The sequence below is a fragment of the Sceloporus occidentalis genome, unplaced genomic scaffold (genome assembly GCF_023333645.1).
Source record: "Sceloporus occidentalis isolate IW3139 unplaced genomic scaffold, rSceOcc1.0.p SCAF_3, whole genome shotgun sequence".
In the NCBI taxonomy this organism is placed as follows: Eukaryota; Metazoa; Chordata; class Lepidosauria; order Squamata; family Phrynosomatidae; genus Sceloporus; species Sceloporus occidentalis.
The window spans coordinates 195642474-195659391 of NW_028316983.1; the positions used below are offsets into that span (position 1 = coordinate 195642474).

At 37.1% G+C, this 16918-nt stretch overlaps 1 pseudogene across 1 annotated transcript in view; it reads right to left on the reverse strand.

Moving 5' to 3' along the window:
- The window catches only part of LOC149317289 (ethanolaminephosphotransferase 1-like), a 61987-nt pseudogene continuing 45069 nt past the window's right edge, over nt 1–16918 (reverse strand). The window contains exons 6-10 of the transcript XR_016280619.1: nt 14456–14564; nt 8691–8739; nt 5553–5733; nt 2194–2376; nt 1–915 (exon numbers count right to left, since the gene is read on the reverse strand). The product of XR_016280619.1 is annotated as an ethanolaminephosphotransferase 1-like (transcript). The remainder of the gene's footprint in view (nt 916–2193; nt 2377–5552; nt 5734–8690; nt 8740–14455; nt 14565–16918) is intronic.

The window sequence follows — 16918 nt, forward strand, 5'->3', positions numbered from 1 at the left end:
TTCAAGTAGACAACATAAATGCATATTCTGCTCATAATGAAAAGGTATAATTTCTAGACACCATATAACTGTGCCTCAAGGAACTGGCAGAGGGAACTATGGACTAAATCTTAACATGATTCTGAAGAGCCCGTGCAAGATATAGCTGCTGTTGAACTGACTGCAAACAGTAATTATTAGTACAATTAAACTTAATTTATATGTAAACAGAAAATATGGCAGAATATAAATAGATTAAGAGAAGGAAGGTGAACACCTAACAATTGACTATTCAGAGCAAGGCCATTGTTTCCTTGGATTTAAATACTATTTTATATTGAAGGAAATACATTTTAATTTCACTCCAATTTGCCTTGATTTAATTTTAACATTTCCTTATAATAATGTGTAACGATGAAACAATTTACCATGGATTCTTATAATTTGGAACAGAACAGAATGCTAGTAAGAAAACAGAGGCTAGAGCAGATCCAGCCTAGATATGAAGTGATCATACATGATCAAAAAATATGTGTGGTATAACTGTTTGGTCACCACATTATTGGGGAAGGAATGGGGAGTTCTTGAAAGATCTTTCAGGAAACTACAGAAAGTAGGGAAATGTAGTTAAGGAAATTGGTAAGAATAAAAGAGTTCAGTCAACAGGATAAAAAAGTGTCTTGTCACAGTTACAGAATGAACTGGGGAAAGCATCTTAAATACTTTGAGTTAGAAATGGCATATAGCATTGCTTCACTTTGAATGTCTCTTCCACTCTTTGTTAAGAGATTTTAGCTCCATGTGAAATTTCTACAGTTCTGTAGTTCAGAAATACAAACATTGGTAGTATTGATACTGTAGACACTGAATGCATTGCTGTCAGCACTTCTTCAAGGAAAAGATGTAGATTTTGAAATGTTTGCTCAGTTGTTTCACCTAAAATAATAACAAAAGATACCTTGATTAGAAAGTACTGACATCCATTAATGTCTTCTAATCCTATAGGATCAAAGGAAACTTTAGATAAAAACTAGTATAGATTGAATATCCTCTATCTGGAATTTCAAAATACTCCAAATTCCATAATTGCCCATATGGGTGGCTGAGACAGTGACACCCTTGTTTTCTGATGGTACGGTGTACACACACGTTGTTTCTTGCACAAAATGATTAAAAATATTGTGCATAAAATTACCTTCAGGCTATGTATATAAGATGCATATGAAACATAAATGAATTTCACGTTTAGATGTGGATCCCATATCCAAGATATCTTGTTATGTCTATGTAAATATTTCAGAATCCAAAAAAAAAAAAAAAATCTGAAATCCAAAACACTTCCGGTACCAAGCATTTCAGAAAAAGGAGACTCAACCTGTATTTTGATTGAAATTTCCTTTTTCAGCATGTTAGTAATAGAAAAGGTTCCTAGTTGTTCCGAATACCTGGCTGTCCTCCACCATGTAAAACATATAGGCCTGTTACAGACTGCCAAAATAAAGCTGCTTTGGGTCTCTTTGGAGGTATGCTATTTAAATGATGCATGGGTCCTAAGAATCCGGAAGCTGCACCAAAGCTGCACTCCAGTGCTTAGGAATGGAGTGTGGCTTTGGCGTGACCTCCAGACTCTTAGGACCCATGCATCATTTAAATAGCATACCTACAAAGAGACCCAAAGCAGCTTTATTTTGGCAGTCTGTAACAGGCCATAATCTTGTTTTTAATGCATTTTATTTTACTGTAGTAGTTGCTGTTTGGGAAAGGATTTGGGACATGCATGACACATGTAAATGGTTACATAAAACTGATCAGTGAAGATTATGACTGTGATAGGGTTAGAGCTGAAAGCAATCTTTATCTCTGCAGTATTTTTATCCTCCTCAGAATCTGCAGCCCTTCACAGCTTTCTGTGAAATATTTTTTCCACTGGACTAGATTCACAGAGGGTTGTGGTTTGAAAAAAAAAAGATACAAGGGATGCATCAAGTGACTTTGTTGTTGTTGTAATGATGGGGTGGTGCATATAAATGATCATTCTGTGTATGACTAATAAGCATATTAATCTTTCCCAAACATATGAAATTGGATGCTAAAAAACTTAACCACCCAAACAAAAAGCTGATACGAGGAGGAATTCTGGGTGACAGCCATGCTCCTCCCATATATATAGTAATAGGTGTTTGCTACTAATTGTAATAAAATCACACATTTTACCACGCAAAATCCATAGTGGATGTGAGCAGCTGTGACGAAGATGGTAAATGCAATAAGTATAGGTTCCTCTAATCTGCCTTGAAATCCAGACGTTGCTGTGAAGACCATGAGAGCTAATGGACCCATAAGCCAATGAAGCACTTCGGATCTTGTGTTGGTCATCTGGCAAATGATCATTCTGCACTGTAGGAATTAAAGTAAGTAAATGAATGGTATCAAAGGAAGCACAATGAAATTTGAATATGAAGACAGATTTCAGTTATGAAAGCCTAGGGAACTGGAATAGCACTGTTTGAGATTTGCCATAACTTTGCCGATTCTTTTGTGTGCGTGCCTTCAAGTCACCTGTTAACGCATGGTGATCTCATGTATTTCATAGGATTTTCATAGACAAGGAATCCTCAGATGGTTTTGCCAGTTCCTACCTCTGAAATATAGCCTGCGGCACCTGCTATGCATTGTCAGTCTCCCATCCGAGTATTAAAAAGAGCTGACCCTGCTTAGCTTCCAAGATCAGACAGGATCTGGTGCTTTTAAGATATACTGATTACAATAATTAACATTACATGCACATTAATCAGTGTACACTGACTGCAAACATTAACACTAATGCCAAAACAGCATGTTTTACAAGTGCTGAGTTCAATCTGAGGGGACATTCCAGAGTAGACTTTTATTGTGCAATTGCTCTGCAAGGACAGAATCCTTGCAGAAAGCTAAGAGCATGGAATTTGAAGTACAGGTTGAATATACCTTATCCAAAATACTTGTGACGAGAGGTATTCCATACTTTGGATTTTTTTTTATTTTTAAAATTGGAATACTTGTATTTGCACAGACATAGCAAGACATAATACTGGAGAGACTGACCATCTGTGAAATGGCAGGAAGCATGGATTCCTGCCATTTCACAGATCCTTGCATCACTGTCCAGCCTTGCAAATACAGTATAGGTACATACAACACTACTTGTATTGTAGCTCAAAAGGTTTTGGATTTTGGAGTACTTTGGATTTTAGAATTCCAGACAAGGGATACACATTTTTTTTTATTTAGAAAAAATCCCTTAACTATCCATAAGTTCCCTCTTTGTTTATTTTTTCCTCTGCCAGGTACAATATGGTGTTGCAAACCATATCAGTTTTTTTGATGTCATGCTGGAGAATAACTTTTAAAGTCATTGCATCTGCTTTATAACTAGCGTGGAAGCCACGATGGGCATACAAGGCTAACCAGTCTCATCAGTGCTATGCATATTTTGATTATACTTGTTTCCTACTTGAGAAAGTAAATGTGCATCACACAGTGGCCACAATCTCCCAGACTTAAGGCCACTTAAAAGTAAAATCCTATATGTATTTATTCAGAAGTTAAGTCCCACTGTGTTTAAGGAGGCTTACTTCCAGATTTGTCTTCATAAGGTTGCAGCCTTAATTCCACTGAAATCACTGGGCTTACATATGCTATATGTTACACTGACTGAATTGTGGTTGTGTTAGAATTCCATAGTAAAGAAATTACAGTGACAGCCAGTTTGTGTCATGCAAAATAAAAACAAAAAAGTCCCTGAACAGAGATAGTTAATATGTGTTTCTTTGGTTCTTGAAATGTGGAAAGATGAAAAAGAATTGGGGGGAGATCCTTAGGTTTCCAAAAATATAACTTTCAAACACTATAGTAATTAGTTTTTTGTCATTGCCATGAAACATGCATCCTATGGGGGGGGGGGAGGGGGAATACAGAGTAAACTGTTGCTTAATAAGGAACATCTGTCAGTATTTCTTCTCTTATAAGCATCTCACGATTATTAGCTTAGATATGTCTGGATATTATCAGGAACAGGAAATTCCAAAGCAAGGGGTTTTTGCTGAGGAACATAGCCTAAACTTCTAGCAAAAGCACCCACTCAGGAAAAAAAGCATTCTGCAAGAAATCTTGTCCCTTCCGGGATGATGCATTGCTGTCAGGCTGGATGCAGTTTACAAAGTGGAGCTAAATGAACGCAACCATCTGTGTATATGTCTGGAGGCATAAAATATATGTAAGTATAAGTAATATTTAATTCTTTTCCTCCTTATTTTGGAAGCTAAAATACTAAAAGTGCCTATGTCATTTAATCACCAGTACTCACTATCTCTAATAAGTCATGCCCTGCTTTCTGTATCTAGTGTCAGCTACGTGGGGAAAACATGTAGTGTACATTACTAGCTCATTTTGTCTATGAACACTGAGCATGAACATTTCTGTCCCCTAACATTAAGTAGTGATAACGAGCCCTATCCATCTTTTACTTGTTCATTTTCTTTAATTTAAATATCATTCCTCTCACCATAAGTGACTTATGAGAAAATATGTGCAAAGTAATGTGCAAACCAAGAATAAAACAACAGTGCGAACAACCATCAATGAACAGGTTATAAAAACGTACTAGAAAGCAAGGCTTTTTTCATCTTTTACAGGGAGGAAGATACTAAGCTGAGCCTTAAGAAGATCAAATGATATAATAGAGAAACACTTCTGGCTACCTATAATATCTCAGATTGTAAGACCCCAGAGGCCTTCTTCCTACAGATCCTGAAACACCAAAGAATATATGTAAAGAGATGGAGTTTCACATACCCACAGCTCACAATGTTTGCATCTTGAAAGATTCAAAGGAACACTTTGAATTGGGCCTGGAAGCTAACTGGTGGATATTACAGATATTTGAGCTAAAACTCTGTTCTCAGCCAACAACCTAAACTCCAGATGTTTAACCAGTTGTGATTTTCAATCAAGATTTCCAAGTTATCCCCACAAAAAGTGCAGTGCAGTAGTCTAGTAAAAAGATTTGCAGCAGAGAATGCATTATAATTGGACACTTAGTACCAATTGTGTACACCACTCTGGTCATTTCCCCATTCCAGAGATCAACTAGGGCTTCAACAGGCAGCAATACACTCCCTAAGAAACATTAGAAATCCATCTGGATCCATAAGCTCCCCCAGATGGACAATCTTAATGGGTCCCCCACCACTGCAGAATCTCTGAGTCCCACCAAGTCCAAACCTAAGATGTGATCTGTCCATGACAATAGGAGAAAGCTGCACCATTCCCAGATCACCATCATCATTCTCTGTACAGAAAACAAGGCCTAGAGTGAGCCCAGCAGTATGAATGGGGCAGTAAAAAGTAATGCAATTAAAATAATATTGCACCTTCTTAAAAGCCTCTTTCTGAAAAATCCATGATGTTGCAGCCTTTATGGAATGGGAGAATAACAGAAATAATTCTATCTTATTGATTAGGATAAGTCTGGAAGAGAATTTATTTTTAAAGAAAATGATCTGCCATTCCCCACAATTCAAAAAACAACTTACCACGATATTTGAGAATATAACTCCAACCATCCATAAAAATAGTCTTGTTTGTTTTGCTAATATTTCACATGGAGAGAGAGCCACCCATGTAGTGAGGAGCATGAAGAGCAGCACAGGAGAAAACAGTGGTAGAAGTCCCTCATATAAAGAATCCTTTAGCAGTGTTTTCTTTTGATATGCTCTGAAAATAGAGAAGTACTGTAGCTTGAACATCATCATTCATTTATAGAAACCTCACACAGTTGAAGTCAAATGCTCTAGAGAAGGGGGTTCCTTCTTTCTATGGTGGAGCCCCTAAGAGGCCTACCCTATGTCTTACAGGTTAGTGGTGTTTAAAAGTATATATAAGAATATATTATTATTCTTTAATTTCATTCAATTTTTATTTCTTTCATTGTCCTGGCACAGTTGTGGAGCACCTGGGAATGGCACACAGAGTCCTAAAGGCTCCTCACAGCACAGGTTGGGAACCCTTGCTCTAGAGCAATGGTCACAAATATTTACCACCTCTCTTTGAAAATTCTAAGTAATTAGAATCTCTGTGAATAAAATAGAAGATTTATATTTCTGTTTCACATTAATTTTTTGCAACTCAAGAATTGAATTTCTTTCCTATCCCTTGGTATTCCATCCAGGTACAACCGTCCTATTTATATTCTTCAACAAAACACAAGATTCATGGTAAATGGACATTGTTGAAACTGCTGTGCTACCAGGGCTAAGTGTTTTGTTCCAGGACCAATTTATACAATGCATGCAAGAAACAATATGATTTTAGTAGCTAGGAAAAAAGCTGCTGCCATTACAAAAAGGAGGTGAACTTTTGTTGTTACTGTGTGCTTTCAAGTCATTTCCAATTTATCGTGAACCCAAGGTGAAACTATATGGGGCTGAGAGTGTGTGACTTGCCCAAGGTCACCCAGAGGCTTCTATGGCTAAGCTGAGAATAGAACCCTGCTCTCCAGTCATAGGCTGACCCTCAAACCACTACACCTTGGGGGCTCTCAGTGTGGACTTTTAGTTGCACTCAAAATATATAGTAATCTCTTGATGTTCCTTCAGAGCAATCATCCCGTTCCACATGAAGAACTATGATGCCAGGGCCCACATGAGCAGAAGAGAAGAAGGAATGGCATCTCTCTTCCCAATTTCCCCCCATTAAACTTTCTCTTTCCATCATCAATGGGAGGAAAATGAACCACATCAACTGCAGTGGTGGAGCAACTCTCACCCTGTGATGGTTGCGTGGCAGCATGGAAGGGACTCTCTTGCTGTGCCTATTATTTGAGAGGTAACGGCTTTGGATATGCCTTTCCAACCTGCATAGATACTTTTGGAGTTGGGGTTTCCTTTTTGAGGGTAAACCTCTCTCTGCCTTTGGAGGGGAAATGGCAAAAATCCTATGGCTCCTGGTATGGCTTCTCAAGGACTTCAGGGTTAAGTAGCTCATAACAAGCATAATCTTCTAAAATTATATCCAAGTATAGATAAAGCGGGACATATTCTAAATATATTTGTGCTTAGGTAAAAAAAAAAAAGCTTTCAAATGTTTTTCACAATCTGGCCAGACATGGCATTCTAATGAGTTTTTTAAATTACTTCTTTATATGTGGGAAAAGGAAAGGGAAAGATAATTTTAAATATATCAGTGCAGCCTACCTATACAGAACACTTTTCTTACATATGCCAATGGCAGTTTTATTGTCTGATTCATCCCTGTTTCAAAAATAAATAATGGGAAGGGTTTTTTTACAATTGTCTAAAAGATAAAAGCAAAAGTACACCATGGTCAATATGACAGAGATTCATCCAATAAAGAAGTGTCCTTTTGGTTTTTGGAAATGCCCCCAAATCCTGCTGTGATGACAATTCACACTTAGACCCACAATATCTCAATTCTAGGTTAGATTAGCAACTGTGATGATTATAGAAGTATTTTATTAGGCTCCAAAACTGACAGAAATTCTGTTCACCTTGTCTATTTTTTTCCTAAACCAAGAGAAGGACAGTAAATCTACATGTTCAAAGTAAGCAGCTGCTAGAGCTATTCAGGTACTGGGAGCAGTCTGAAATCTTACATCAAAGACTCCCTGCTTGTGGAGAGCTTACCCTGGCAGAAAAAAAGGTTCTGATTTAATATGCTTCTCTTCTGTGCAGAGAGTTTTGATGTGGCTCAGGTTAAGTCATTCTTGTATTCTGAAGCAGTCTAAGACAGTACTCTGGAGCACACTTGCTTTTTCTGAACATTTAAAGCTGTCCTTAGATCAGCATTCTTCCAGATGTTTTTGGACTGCAAGTCCCAGCAGCTGTAGCTGATACAGCCAATGCTGGGAACTACAGGCCAAAAACACCTTGAGGATAATTCTTATCCTTGCCTTAGACGCTTCCTGAGCTATTCTTGTTTCTGTTTGTAGATGAAGAACGGTTTTCCCAGAATTACCTAGCACTTCCGAATGAAAAAAGAAATGACTTCTAGAATTAAAAAAGTAATCATCTCTATTTTGTCAAGTTCACTGACCAGAATGTTGATAATATAGATATGTAGAAAGTCAGGAAAACTTCATTAATAGCATACTTTATCTAAACTACCTGCATAGGCATAACAAGCTGGTCTTCATTTACAATCTACTTGGCAAATGCAGCCCATTTAACTGCTTAGGATATTGTTTTCACAGGAACACATCTAATAAATAGTTTAAATAAAGCAACTAGTTTAGTTAAATAAACAGTGAAATAAATGCATCTTGCTGAAGTAAGGAAGACAGCGTGGGAATCACCTCTTAGAATAGCACCAGTGAAGAAATCAAGTGAAATATTAGTGGTGATTAAATACAAAATATTGCTTCCAGAAAAGTGTTAGTGTAGAGAACATTGCTCTTGAGTTTTGAAGTGTTGTGGTTATGGAACTGGAATGAACACAGACAGGAAAATCAGATAGCTGGAAAGACTGGGGGGGATGCACAGCATCTTGTACAAACTGGACAGGACATGACACACACAGGAATACATTTAAAGACAAGCTGCTGATTGAAGGAAATACTCCATTGAAACATCAGGTGTATTTCAGTAAAAGGTAAAAAGACAAAGGCACAATGACTTAAGTGGGATGATAGAGCATTTACTTATGATGACACTTACATGTAAATGTTGTAGAACGTCTGTGGAAGGGAAAGAATTATGCAGCAGACTAGAAAGAGAAAATGTATAAATGGTGATTCATGGTCACTCTGCCTTTAAAAAAAAAACAGCTCTATTGACCTAATACAGCTATTTCAAAGGCCTATGTATGCTGATGTTGCCTCTGATGTTTAGCACCAGAGTCATCTATGCTTAGGTGGAGGTGAAGGTGAAAGAATAGGGGGGGGGGGGGTCCAGAACATGAGAGGAAACTTGATACCTAGAACGAAGAGACAGGTTGCATGTCTGGGGACAGTGAGATAGGTTGGGTGTTTAACCATCTCCTGGATGCCATTTGCCTAATCAGAATGGCCAGTCTGTCACATGCAGGAATCTGATTATTGCCATCTCCTCCTCAGTTTCCTTGTCCCCATTTCAGCCAAGAAGATTTAACAGCATCACCTAGGATGCTAAATATGAAATTTCTATGGTTTTGTCTACACTTTGCCTTGAGCTGCTGTTTCAGTTCCTTCTTTCTTGACAGCACATTCCCTCTAAAGAACAGTGATTCTCAGTCTTTGGTCCTCCAAATGTTTTATACTTCAAGTCTTAGAAGCCCCAAATAGCATGGGCAGCCTTGGTGTATGGTGTGAGGAAAAATCATAGCTATCCCTTCAGAAACAAGGATCTGTGTTTAACCATCTCATGTCTTTCAATAATGCTTATCTTTGAATAAGAACTCTATCCTGTAAAGGTTAAAATGTATTTAGTGCAATTTGAACAAATGATTTGAATATTATGATGAATATGAAACTGTTATGATAGCATAGTACTTACTGATTTCATTCACCTGTTTTTAAAATTAATTTTAAGCAAACTAACAAAAAGACATGCATATACACTATTACAGCAATATCACACAAAACAGCAAACAGGACATTAAAAATTAAAAAATAACAATTTTTATAACACTCGTTAATAAAACTATGTTTAGAGTTAGAAATGTAAACGGTTCATCCATTGTTATACTAAACTTAAGGCTTGATATTTTGATGCATTTAATTTATCCAAAAACAGCTGATTTGAAAAACCAGATTTTAATTTTTCTCCGCTCCCACTGTTCTCTGTTCTTCTGTGTCCCTCAAAAATATTTTTCCTAAATATACAATATCAGCTTCTGCCTCGCAGTAGACACTGGAATATTTACATAGATTTTAGTTAAATATAAATCTGAAATACCTAATAGTGTGTCAATCAATGTTCTTCATTATTTCTTTGCTTTCATGCACTTCAACCACACTGGCATCAATTCAGTAATGGCTGTAGCCAGTTATATGTGAATCAATTTAGTAATGACTAAGCTAGCAGTGAACAACTCTAAATATATGCTGTTGGCAATGAATTACATCACACAAACAATGTAGGTTTGTATTCCAGCATTAACTTCCCTACATTTTATCTATTTAATATATTATTTTTTTCCTCCTCCATCCCTTTATTGTGTTCATATCAATCCATGCTGGGGGCAATATTGAATATGTTACCCAGTCTTGAAACAATCTGCCTAGAAAGCAGTAGACTTGAGATTTTCATTCTCTAGCAAGCTTTGTCTGACAAAAGGCCAGTTGGACAATCATAATATATGCACTAATAGTCATATCAATTCCTTGAGTGCCAGTCTTTCTGTTATCAAAATGGCACTGCCCATGCAGAAGGGAATGGAATCACTTGCCAGGAGGATCCCAAGAGAGAATGAGAAAGGAATGGTGAATCCTGATTAGGAGCATTTCACACTCAAACATTGTTATTACATGCTCTGCTTGTATAAACCCATAGTAAACTCAGATGCTCAATTATAACAGCCAAAGTTGGAAAAATGAGAAACAAGGAGGGGTTAGTTGCTTGGAGGATTACAGAAGTCAATTAATCTTTAGAATATAAAAAAACATCTTAGCATAGCACAGCAGTCTCCCTACAAAGCAGTTGACATGTTCAGTGCCAAAAGAATATGGAGCACCTGGGGGTTGGGGGAATGGAAGACTCGATAGGAACAAAACAATGTATCTTCAAAAAAGACATGATGGATTGTGAGAGCATTTCACATGCCAACATTTTCTTGCACTTTCTAGTTTTTATAAGACTATTTAAAATAAATTATACTGCAACAACAATAGTAAATAGTATACTCAACCCAATATAAAAGTTCACTGTGAATATATCAATTTAATGTGTTAAAGCTGTTCAGTTGCCTTGTTGCTAATTATCACTATACGAGACATGTTAGCACAACCCAAATAATTCTGAAAGCCATTATGTATAACTCAAGCTGCACTGCTGTTGGCTCCATCTTTGTTATTGTGTTAACAGTTTTTCCTTAGTCCATTTCTTCTAGTTCCCTCCTCCTTTCTCTGTGCCCCATATCATGTTCGCTGCTGCCCCCTGTACCACTATTTAGCTTCCTCAACTTCTCCATTAACTTCTCTGTCCACGTCACCATACTTTTTGTGTATATTTTGTGTAGGCATAACATGTAACAGTGTACATACATCATCTGTGGTTTTAAAAAGCCTTGAAAATGATTTTCTTCCAGATGCAATTCTTCATATTGTTTATTAGTTTAACATCATAATTACTTCATAATTTCCCCTCTTTATCCCTAAAAACAGAGACAACAGCTGCACTCTCTAAAACATCTGGATAATCGTCATCCAAGAAGAAACAGATCAAATATTTCTTGAATACCTGCCTGCACATTTACAGACTTGCTGTTCTCAGAGTTGCCATACAGTTAATCTGCACTGTAGTTATGGTTTCTATTAAAAAGAGCCTTTGCAATAAAAAAAACTGACTTTATATACAGCAGTTAAAACATCTGCATTGCATTAGTATAGAGAAGAGACCAAACAATTGTGCTTGAGGTTAAACCTACATTTCCTGCTGCAAACTTAAAGTTTGATTTGTCAAAAGAAAAGTAAGCAAGGGGAAGAGAAACCGTTGCAGGCTAAAATTAACAGTCAGTAAATGCATCTGAGGAAGCAGACTGAAGTCTATGGAAGCTCATGCTGCCAACTTCTTTCTTTCATTTAGTCTTAAAGGTGCTACAAGGTCTCTTTACAGCATGAGCTGATCACATTTTTGTTTTTGTTTCATATGAAGTACAATTTCCAGCCAGGAAGAACTCACTGATTTCAACAACCCCTTGTCTTCTAAAAAGTTTTCAGATTTGTTTTCAAATCTTATTTTTATTGTTCCTCAGAAGGACATGTGAAGTTTCTTGGCTTTTCTCTCCATTAACATGCTTTCCTGTGTATTTTGATAATAAAAGACCTGGTCAGTCAGGCAATTTGCTGCTGCCATCATTATGAGCAAGTGACTCTACAGCCATTACTCCCGGTAGCTATTTGGATATTTTTGCCAAGTATTGATCACAACCAACAGAGGGTCACTGTCAAATGCTCAGCGGTGACTAATAAATGCCACCCAATGGCTAAGTGATGTCCAATTAATACTTGATGGTTCCCATGAGGACACTGGGAAACAGTTATAAAAAGTATCAGAGGCTCTTAATAGTGCTTTGTTTTCCTCTCCCCATCCTGCACTCCCTGAATCCCAGATGATCATGTAAATTAATAATTTAATCTAAGAAGGGGAATAAATGTTTAGGGTTGCAGTCTTATGGCTTCTGGGATAGTATCCCAGGAGTCACAGGATACAGTAAAAATCAATTTCTAAGAGTTCTGATCTTGAAAATATTCTGTGCACAAAAGCATTTCACTAGCATGACACTAGCATGCAGAGAAACTATTTCCATCTGAATGATTATATTCAGTGTTGCAGCCTCCCCCCTGGCAATCAGCTGGCCTCTTCCTTACCTGTCTTCAGCTGGATTTTCAAGATCTACAGTATTGCCTTAGTTTTTTTAGCCCAAATTTCCCTCCCTCCCTCTGTCCCTCTCTCTTCTTTTACTTAATGTGCCATGCTTTTTATACCTAAAGCCTGTAGCCTGACTTTTTTAAATCTATGTACAGTACCCAGAAAAATCTTATTTAAAAAAAATATTTATACACACACACACACACACACACACACACACACACACTGCTGTCAGCAAAATAAGCATTATCTATAAAATTAAGAACAAAGATCAACATTTTAACGTGTTTTCACATGTGAGACAAAATAGCCTCTCTTTAAATCACTATGTAACGTAAATATAAAATGTACACTGGCACACTGGGCACTCAGTTTCTCTCCTGTATTCTGTCCTTGCAGTAACAATATTCACATGTGCCATAAATACAGTGGAAGAGGCATAAAAAGAGTCATATATTGAAGTCCTTTGCATGTTTACTCTCAAATAACTATATCTAATGGAAAATACCTCCAGGCCAATGTGCATATACTGCTGCTATGCTATTCTATTCTAATCTCAACTCAGGCTTGCATCCTTCCGAAGTCACTAAAATGAGTACCCTGATTGTTGGGGGCAATTAGCTTACACTTTGTAAACCACTTAGTCACTGTTAATTCAGAATGAAGCAGTATATAAATGAAGCTGTTTACTTTGTTTGTTATATGAATTAATTGAGCTAAGAGTTCATCTCATTGTAGGCTAGGCTGTGAACCATGAGACCCAGCACTAAACACGGGGAGATATGTCAAATAGGACCAATTCTGAATTTTTAAAGAAATGAGAATGGAAACTCTATCAGATTAAGCAAATAAATACATTTGTGCTGCAAATTCCATTTTCCATTACTTGGCAGTAATCCCCAATAAACTTTTGTATGCATGAACATGCATAAAAGTGGCTATAAGGAGAGTAAAGGCATATACACCATAGAAATTCTCTCTCTCTCTCTCTCTCTCTCTGGCTTTACTTCGCGAACCAAGATTCAGGAAGGACTCATCCTGCGCTTTCTACACTTACACTTACGCAAAATGGTGGTTTGCTGCCCATTATTTATCTAGGGCTACTCAGAGGTAAATGCCTCTGTCTTTCTCTGAGAGTTTAAGTAACTCATTAAAAGTAAACTGTTATTCATTATAGGTTTTCCCAGTGTCATATTATAACAATGATGCTAAAGTTTTAAGTAAATACATGTTCCTTTAACATATTGTGGTGTGGTTTTATATTTTAGGCCAATTTGTGTATTTGTAGCTGATTTTTGTTTTAGAAAAATGTAAAAGTAACGTACTGCTGACACATTACTAACACATTATCTTTGTAAAAGCAAAATTGTGTAATGGCAATGAATTACACTCTCCCCCGTAACAATACTATTGTACTACCTTCAGAAGTAACATTTCAAAACTCAGCTTTCTCTCAAGTAAATGTACACAGGAATGCAGCCTAAAGCATGTAAGCACTGACTGCACTGGGCTTTCAATGTCTTGACATTTATTACAGTTGTCCCGCTGTATCCAGAGGTTCCTTATCCACAGATTTAACTATTCACAGCTTGAAAATATCATATATATATATATATATATATAGAGAGAGAGAGAGAGAGAGAGAGAGAGAGGGAGAGAGAGTGAGAGAGAGAGAGAGGAAAGCTTGATTTTACCATTCATATAACGGATACCCTTTTACCGTGCCGGTATTTTTAATGAGACTTCAGCAGCCATGGATCTAGGTATCCACAGTGGGTCCTGGAACCAAATGCCAGTGGATACCAAGGGCCCACTATAAATATATGGAAGAAACATCACTTACAAAGTATCCTAAAAGTATATTTGAACTGGCATAAACATGCTGTAGTGTTGTGTGTTTTTTAATTGCTTACCAATAAGGAGGATTATTAGTGTGTCTGTGAGGTAATAACCAAAGACGAAAGGCCTGTGCCAGACTCCTACTCCAAATGCAGCAGTTAGCAAATACATGCCTATTAAAACCTGAGGGGAAAAGAAAGGGAAATGCTGTTTTCAATTTTATTTCAAAAAACATTTTTGAAATATTTTTTAAAGATGACAACCTTGGCCAGTCTGTTCCACTCACTATCTTTTCTATGTTGAGACCTGATGAAGTATCACCAGAATTAAATATTTGGTGAGAATTTATAGCTCGCATTGTGGGCATAGAAGGATCGAGCCTCTCACTTCCACTTTGGTAGCTTTGCATTCTCAAGGAGAGCATAATACCTGCCAGTAAGATTCAGGTAATCTTGCCAGACTTTCAAAATAGCAATAAAAGACAAAATTCACACGTGCAGGATGAACAATTGGGAAGTAGCTATCAATGTTTTTGTTCTACCTAAATACCAATGTTGATTTCTGCTAACTTAGCCATGTGTTTTTCTGTAAAAAGCATATATTGTCTATACTCATAAATTACTCAAGGCATACATTTTTGTCCTCATCAAGGGCCCACACTCAAAAATATGGGACTTTTTGTCATCTTGTTCAGTCTATAGAAAATGAAAAACTTTCCAACCCTCAAATAGGAGGCACCTTTTATAAAAAGAGACACCTGCCAGTCCTATAAGGGACAAGCTTTCCAGAGCTGAAATAAGACCAGATACTTAGCAACTCCTAGGTCCAGCATAACCACAATATATGGTTTGGCACAATCTCTTGTTATGTTGCTTGCCTTAGGGCAATTAGTTATTGGACCATCTTCTATCCTCTCGGCTCTCTCTTCCACTGTGGATTATGCCCTTTTGCTATGTGTCAGCAAAAGCCTATAATGCTGTCTAAGAGAAATGGTAAAAAGAGAACACTGAGCTGAAATATCCCATTGAAAGATTGCCCTCCTCAGTAAAATCTGAAAGGAAAGCAGTGAACTTCACTTGGAGAATTTAGCCATGTGAAATATACCATATATTTCTAACTATGAAGATTATCAGACGAGGGAACGGGTCATCCTTGTTCCATCCTTTTTCCATCCTTATATCATGATCATAAAGATTTTCATGTGACATCATGCTTATCCTGTCAATGTCCCATCATTAAACTGCAATTGACTGTGATCGCCCGAAAGACTTTCACATAACATCATGCTCATCCTTTCATTGTCCTGTCACTGAAGTGGAATTGTCCCATCCTTGCCCTTCATTTTGTATTAACGGAAGAATGTGTTAATGCAATTTCACTACACTGACAGTTTAATGATAGGATCAATGTGAATGTGTGAATGTCTTTTGTGTGATCGCTGCATGGACAGGATAAGGATGGACTTCACTCCTATCCTCCGTCTGATAATCTCCAACATCTCACTGAAATCAGTGGACTGGATCCAAAGGTGCCCCTCCATTATCATTGTTGTGCTGTATCTTCATGTCCTTTCTCAATTATAGCAACCCTAAGGCAAACCTTTCAGGGGGGTTTCTTGACAGGATTTGTTCAGAGGTCCTTGTACGTCTTTTGCTTTTGACTTCCTCTGAGGCTGAGAGAGTGCCTTGTCGAAGGTCACCCAATAGGTTTCCATGGCTTAATGGGAATTCAAACCCTGGTCTCCAGAGTCATGCTGGCTGTTCCTTCTATGATCAGGAGTTATTTTGCAGATGGGCGCAGGGAAAATAGGAACCCAGCATACAACCTTATTTCATTAATAAAATTCCACTGTTGTAGGTTTAGATTTAACTCAGTGAGAAAAATTGTCAAGTGAAATCTTAAACTTGATAAATGAATGCTATCTATGAACTACATTCCATAAAAGATGAGATTTGGGGTAAAGGTGTAGGAAAATTATGTCCATATCACTTGTATTTCCTCCTCTATAAACTGCATTTCTTAAATAATTCCATATACCTTTTAAGTAGTTAATACTATTGATGTACTAGTAAGATTTTAAAACATAAACTAGCAATATAATTAAACTCTAATGAAACAATTTTCTTCTAAGCTGAGCAAAGCAGACTGGTTTTAAAAAGAATGGTTCCTATTAGGTTCTTATAAAACAGACAAAAAGGGAAATGTCACTCTTTTATTAAAGGCTCTTTGCTAAGATAAGCAAAGCTAATGCCATTATCGGATAGAACAGGAAGCAAGCATACCACTTTAATTAACAATAAAGAAGAATCAGTACCCAGTACACCAGTCATGATCTGAAATGTTGCTTATGGTATTAGCTAGGTGTCTTGGGTCAGACTGCAAAATAAAATATAGAGGTTATATGTGACTCTCTTGACGTAAAATAATTTAATCTGTAGATCCGACAAGAGGGGGAAAAACCTATGTTGAAAACAAAATGCATATTGTTGTTAATGCACTGTTGTGTGAAAACTTTAAAGCATGAATTTTTACATTAT